We start from the raw sequence: 7500 nt of genomic DNA, 5'->3' as shown, positions 1-7500 counted from the left end.
TACACACTAACATTAAAGAAAACAAACACACATACACACACACACACACAGACGGCCACACAGGTACACAGACACAGACATACATACAGACAGACACACACACACACACACACACACACACACACACACACACACACACACACACACACACACACACACACACTCACGCCATCTAGATCCTCGAGGACCATCTCCGAGTCCCCCACCCACCCACACATACATTTGAAATCAATTTAGGAAACACGTAGACCAAGCTTAGGATACCACAGTGGAGGTTTTGTATTTGTGTTGTATTTGTATTTCTTTTTATCACGACAGATTTCTCTGTGTGAAATTCGGGCTGCTCTCCCCAGGGAGAGCACGTCGCTACACTACAGCGCCACCCTTTTTTTTTTTTTGTATTTTTTCCTGCGTGCGGTTTTATTTGCTTTTCCTATCGAAGTGGATTTTTTTTACAGAATTTTGCCAGGAACAATCCTTTTGTTGCCGTGGGTTCTTTTACGTGCGCTAAGTGCATGCTGTACACAGGGACCTCGGTTTATTGTCTCATCCGAATGACTAGCGCTTCACACAAAAATAGATTAAAGTGAGGTAAAGGAAAGATAATATGAACCGGCAGCAAGAGCCAGAGAAACTGACCGAAAATAAGAGAGAATGAAAAGAGAGAGAGAGAGCGAGAAAGACAGATAAAATTATAGACAGGGAGACAGACAAGAGAGGAATAAAGAGGCAGACAGAGACAGACAGAGATAGGCAGAAAAAGACAGAGACAGACAGGAACAGACAGAGAAAGACAGGGAGACAGAGACATACAGAGACAGAGACAAAGACAGACAGGCAGGAACAGAGACAGACATGAACAGACGGACAGACGGAGACAGGCAGGAACAGAGACAGACAAGAACAGAGCCAGAGACAGACAGAGACAGGCAGGAGCAGACAGAGACATATAGGAACAGACAGAGACAGACAGGAACACGCAGAGACAGACAGGGAGACAGAGAGGAACAGACAGAGACAGACAGGGAGACAGGAACAGACAGACAGACAGGAACAGAGACAGACAGGGAAACAGACAGAGACAGACAAAGAGACAGACAGGACAGACAGGGACAGACTAAGAGACAGACAGGGACAGACTAAGAGACAGACAGGGACAGACTAAGAGACAGACAGGAACAGACAGAGACAGACTAAGAGACAGAGAGGAACAGACAGATAGACAGGGACAGACAGGGACAGACAGGGACAGACAGGGACAGACTAAGAGACAGACAGGGACAGACTAAGAGACAGACAGGGACAGACTAAGAGACAGACAGGAACAGACAGAGACAGACTAAGAGACAGAGAGGAACAGACAGATAGACAGGGACAGACAGGGACAGACAGGGACAGACAGGGACAGACTAAGAGACAGACAGGGACAGACTAAGAGACAGACAGGGACAGACTAAGAGACAGACAGGAACAGACAGAGACAGACTAAGAGACAGAGAGGAACAGACAGACAGACAGGGACAGACTAAGAGACAGGCAGGGACAGACTAAGAGACAGACGGGAACAGACAGGGAGACATAGAGGAACAGACATAGTCAGACATGAACAGGCAGAGACAGACAGGGAGACAGAGAGGAACAGACAGAGACAGACAGGGAGACAGAGAGGAACAGACAGACAGGAAGAGAGACAGACAGGGAAACAGACACAGACAGACTAAGAGACAGACAGAACAGACAGAGACAGACAGGGAGACATAGAGGAACAGACAGGGAGACATAGAGGAACAGACAGACAGGGAGACAGAGAGGAACAGACAGGGAGGCAGAGAGGAACAGACATGGAGACAGAGGGGAACAGACATGCAGGGAGACAGGGAGACAGAGAGGAACAGACAGACAGGGAGACAGAGAGGAACAGACAGACAGGGAGACAGAGATGAACAGACATGGAGACAGAGGGGAACAGACATGCAGGGAGACAGGGAGACAGAGAGGAACAGACAGACAGGGAGACAGAGAGGAACAGACAGACAGGGAGACAGAGAGGAACAGACAGACAGGGAGACAGAGAGGAACAGACAGAGACAGACAGGAATCGACAGGAACAGACAGAGACAGGAAGAGACAGGGAGACAGGAATAGACAGGAACAGACAGAGACAGACAGGAACAGACACAGACAGGAACAGACAGAGACAGACAGGAACAGACAGAGACAGACAGGAACAGAGACAGACAGGGGGACAGACAAAGATATACAGAGCGACAGACATGGAGACAAAAAGAACAGACAGACAGACAGACCGCGGGAGAGAAGCAAACTTTAAAACACACACACACACACAAAAAAAACATTTTTGACATTACGATCTCCGAACGTTTTTTTTCCCCTGTCGTCTGCAAGAGGAGTTAACTCACTCAGTACGGCCAGTCCTCTCTTCTCCTCTACACAGGCCCCTCGGATGTCCAGTGGGTGTCTGAATGACCCAACCTTTAGCTTCCGTCGTCAGAATTGTGGTATTCTTTGTCAACATTCACCTCTTCAGTATAAGAGCCTTCCGCTTGCAATATTTTGATGGTGGTATTTGGGATGAAACGCTGTTAACGTCGTCTCTTTCGCCGTTCTTATGGAGAGAGTTAAAATGTCGTGTGCCAGGTCCTGATTCCAAACTGTGTTATCATGTGGACAGATTTTTTTTTCCTCTGGATATCGAACACGACAGCGGAAGTTTTTGCTGGGGTTTAAATCGACCGACAGGTGAATGCGTTCGTTCTAAGCACACATGCACACACTCGCAGAGAGAGAGAGAGAGAGAGAGAGAGAGAGAGAGAGAGAGAGAGAGAGAGAGAGAGAGAGAGAGGGAGAGAGAATGAATGAATGAATGAATGAATGAATGGTTTATTCATTATAGGCCAAGGCCTCTAAACGTAGGGGTATGCAACAACATAATTATACCGTCACACAAAAATATTGGAATGCAGTCTGTTATGAGCACAGTGTCTTTCTATCTTAAATGCTTGATACAAAAATATACAAATATTTTATTACTACCTTTTGATTTGTTGAAGACATTAGCATAATAAAACGGAAGAGACTAGGCTGCCTATAATACTTTTTTTCTGGGATAAACCGTTGTCTTCAACTCTGAATCACGGGGCATACTAGGACAAAAGGTACTTCATCTTCTTCGCAATGTCCACAAAGTGGGCATGTTAAGTTTTGATCGGTTTGGGTTTTATACCTATAATGATGAACATGAATATCTGACACACCAAGTCGAAACTTTGACATAATTTGGATAACAGCACGATACAAATTTAGAGATAGATAGAAGGAGGAGAAGCAGAAGCAAAAAAAGAAGAAGAAGAAGAACGAGAAGAACAAGAAGAAACAGAAGAAGAAGCACAAGCAAAAGAAGAAGTAGAAGAAGAAGCAGAAGCAAGAGAAGGAGAAGACATAAGTGTGTGTACGTGCAAATAGGAAATCATGTCGATTTTGGATGGTTGTCCGTGGGCATTATACAAAAAAAAAAAAAGTGATAAGGCTTTCTGCACAAATCATTCTCTGAATAAAACTTCGCCTTTCTTTCAGTGACATGTTGTCGGAAACTACCTGATCTGAATGCGATGCGGCACGTGCTGACGAATGAATAATAAAACTGCTAGATATAGTATTCCCGCTCCCGTCCCCTCCACCCCCCTCCAACTTCCCGCCGCCCCCTCCCCCTCCCCCTCCCCACCACCAAAAACAAACTTGGATGAATATAGATTGTGCAAGTACACACTGTAAGTACAACAGACTGAGAGTAAAATACAGTAGCCTTTCTATCCTTCACTCGAAGATTAAGATGTAATGTTTGAGATCTATCTATGGAGTGATGGCGTAGAGGTAACGCGTCCGCTTAGGAAGCGAGAGAATCTGATCGCGCTGGTTCGAATCACGGCTCAGCCGCCGATATTTTCTCCCCCTCCACTAGACATTGAGTGATGGTCTGGACGCTAGTCATTCGGATGAGACGATAAGCCGAGGTCCCGTGTATAGCATGCACTTAGCGCACGTAAAAGAACCCACGGCAACAAAAGGGTTGTCTCTGGCAAAATTCTGTAGAAAAATCCACTTTGATAGAAAAAACAAATAAAACTGCACGCAGGAAAAAATACAAAAAATGGGTGGCGCTGTAGTATAGCGACGCGCTCTTCCTTGGGAGAGCAGCCCGAATTTCACACAGAGAAATCTGTTGTGATAAAAAGAAATACAAATACAAATCTATCTATCTATCTATCTATCTATCTGTAAGTGTGTGTGTACATGCATGGGAGAAAGAGAGGGTGTATATATATATATATATATATATATATATATATATATATATATATATATATATATATATATAATCGTCGCGCTGCTTTATTATGATAACGGGCACAACCTGAGTTCTGTTATGTTATACATTTAAAACAACGAACGTACATGTTTAAGCGGATTTGCTCACGATGGAAGGCATTTACCTTTTTGATTTTTCGATTCATGTGTTTGCATGCCCGGTTTTTACAAAATCGAGTCTGCGCGCGCGCAAGTGTGTGTGTGTGTGTGTGGGAGGGGGGGTGGGGGTGGGGGGGTTGGGGGAGAGGGTGTATGTGTGTGTGCTCAACATTGTAATGGGTCAGAAGGCCTTCTACAATAAAACATTTCTGAGTTCTGAGTTTCTCTCTCTCTCTCTCTCTCTCTCTCTCTCTCTATATATATATATATATATATATATATATATATATAATATACAGTGACAGACAGACAGACAGAGAAAGAAGAAAGGCAGAGACAGAGAGAAGGGCACATAGACAGACATACAGAGAGACAGACACAGACAGACAGAGGCATGCTTTCCATATCCTGTCGGAAGCGTGATCAACGCGTACATTGATCCCCGTGCTTCACAGACGGTCGGGGTTGTCTTGAGACGCAAGATCTGTTGCGGCATGTATCGTTGCCCCTGTATGGACTGTCGCCGGCGACAATACGTGCAGCCCTCACTACACACACACACACACACACACACACACACACACACACACACACACACACACAGAAATGACAGATTTAATACAATACAGGAATGACAGATTTCTTTAGAAACTGTATTTCTTCGAAACATTCACATGAACAAATGTATATATATTTTTTTTGCAAACTGTTTCTAGGGGTACATTCTAAAACAATGAATCTGCCAACTCCAGCAGAATTGGGCAGATTTTCAATTGGAATTCATATTGCATGCAGAGTTCTTGACCACTGGACTCATATTCTGGATGCACATGATGATAGCCATATCAAATAGGTCTATATGTCAATGATGAACCAACCAGACACAATTGAAAACCCCTGGATACTATTCGTGAAGAATATTCTTCACAATGTAGGATTAGGTCATGTTTGGATTAATCAGTCGACATTTTGTAGCAGCAGACTTAAATTCATATTACGTCAACAACTAAGAAATAGATATATACAATTCTGGAAACAGAGAAAAACTGAACACAACAGATTAGACTTCTACAACAAAATTAAAAGAAACGATTATCAAATTGAGAATTATCTAACTGATAAAATCGATCCTGTTCACAAACAAGCTCTTTGTCAACTCAGAATAAGCGCACATTATTTAAATATCGAACGAGGAAGATATGCAAACATTCCCAGAGAAGAGAGGTTATCTGATATATGTGAAGTTGTTGAAGATGAATTACATTTCTTAGATACGTGTATCTTATTTCATAATTTGCGAAACCACCTATTTACAACTGTACACCATTATGATCATCAATCAAATGTGATCACTAGAAAAATACCAAACAATATCCTAAAACCAAGTGATTTATTTAACTGCGATGACTGTCAAAAAGCACACGACAACTATGTATTTCATTGCATGCGTATTAGATGACCGTTTATTTCTTTGTTCCTTTTGTTCTTTGTTGTGTCTATTAATCCTTCGGGATTTTATGACAATAAATGAAGTCAAGTCAAGTCAAGTCAAGTCACACACGCCAAATACACCTGCACACATTTACCCCCCACCTCTCCCACCACATACCCCATTTGAATAAACACGAATGTACTCCTCAAACACACGCACGAGATACACGCGCGCGCATACACTCGCAAAAACAAGCACACAACAATCTAATACGCACGTGCGCACACGAACACACGCACACAACAGCAACAGCACCAGTACAGGGTGGAGACGGCACATGCAGTGTGGGCTGCGCGCGACAATCCATGCCAAGGCGACAATCCATGCCAAGGCGACAATCCTTGCAAAGCCGACAATCCATGCCAAGGCTACAGTCCATGCCAAGGCGACAATCCATGCAAAGGGGGCAATCCATGCCGAGGCGACAATACATGCCAAGGTGACAATCCATGCCAAGACGACAATCCATGCCAAGGCGACAATCCATGCAAAGGGGACAATCCATGCAAAGGGGGCAATCCATGCCGAGGCGACAATACATGCCGAGGCGACAATCCATGCAAAGGCGACAATCCACGCAAAGGCGACAATCCACGCAAAGGCGAAATTAGATGCCGGAACAAGGTCTGCCTTCGGCAGTACCATTAACTGTCTGCATGGCAATGGTGTCATCATTTTTGTTCTGTGTTCCCCAGCCAGACAGGGTGTGGTGGGGGGCCATAAATACACACGTCAAGAACGCAACGCAGACATAACGCGAATGGTTTGTCTCTCTCCCCCCCCTCCCCCCAGCTCCCCCCGCCCCCCGCCCCCCAACACACACTCTCACTCTCTCTCTGTCTCTGTCTGTCTGTCTGTCTCTCTCTCTCTCCCTGTCAACAAACAAACAGGTACCCTCTTTATATAAATTCATGTATAAGATGTATTAGCTACTGGCTTTAGTTAACGAGAATGCATGAGTGTAGATTACCACACAAATCATATCGAACCTTGCTCGATCTGGATGCACGTGACAAAAGAAACTGGGTTTCGAACATCTGCTGTAAATTGTATATATTTGGATTTGGTTACACCATGGCGTAGAGAGTATTGACGAATTTCTTAGAGTGTTTAAAGAAAGGGAAGCTGCATGCAGATGGCAGAAATGGGATTTTCATGTTAGTAATTGCGAGAGATTTAATGTTTACAGAACATTCTGCACCGTACCAGATGTCAAAACGTATTTACTTTTAATCGTAGATCAACACTTAAAGTATTAAATGGCAAGATTCAGGCTTGGTATTTCTGAAAATTGCAGTACATTATTACCGATATAGAATACCTAACGCAACTGATCTGAGGTGCAAACTTTGCAGCAAGGAGGAAGAAAATAAAATAAATTTCGTCCTAACTTGTCCTGTCCTGCATGACTTGAGAACAAGGTATGTATCACACAAATTCTGTAAATTTCCCAGTCAGCATAGATTAGCATCACTCATGGCTTCTCGGCATGAACAGACCATTCGCATTTTGTCAGTTTATTT

The sequence above is a fragment of the Babylonia areolata genome, chromosome 31 (genome assembly GCF_041734735.1).
Source record: "Babylonia areolata isolate BAREFJ2019XMU chromosome 31, ASM4173473v1, whole genome shotgun sequence".
Classification (NCBI taxonomy): Eukaryota; Metazoa; Mollusca; class Gastropoda; order Neogastropoda; family Buccinidae; genus Babylonia; species Babylonia areolata.
Note: the sequence above shows the minus strand (reverse complement) of the source record.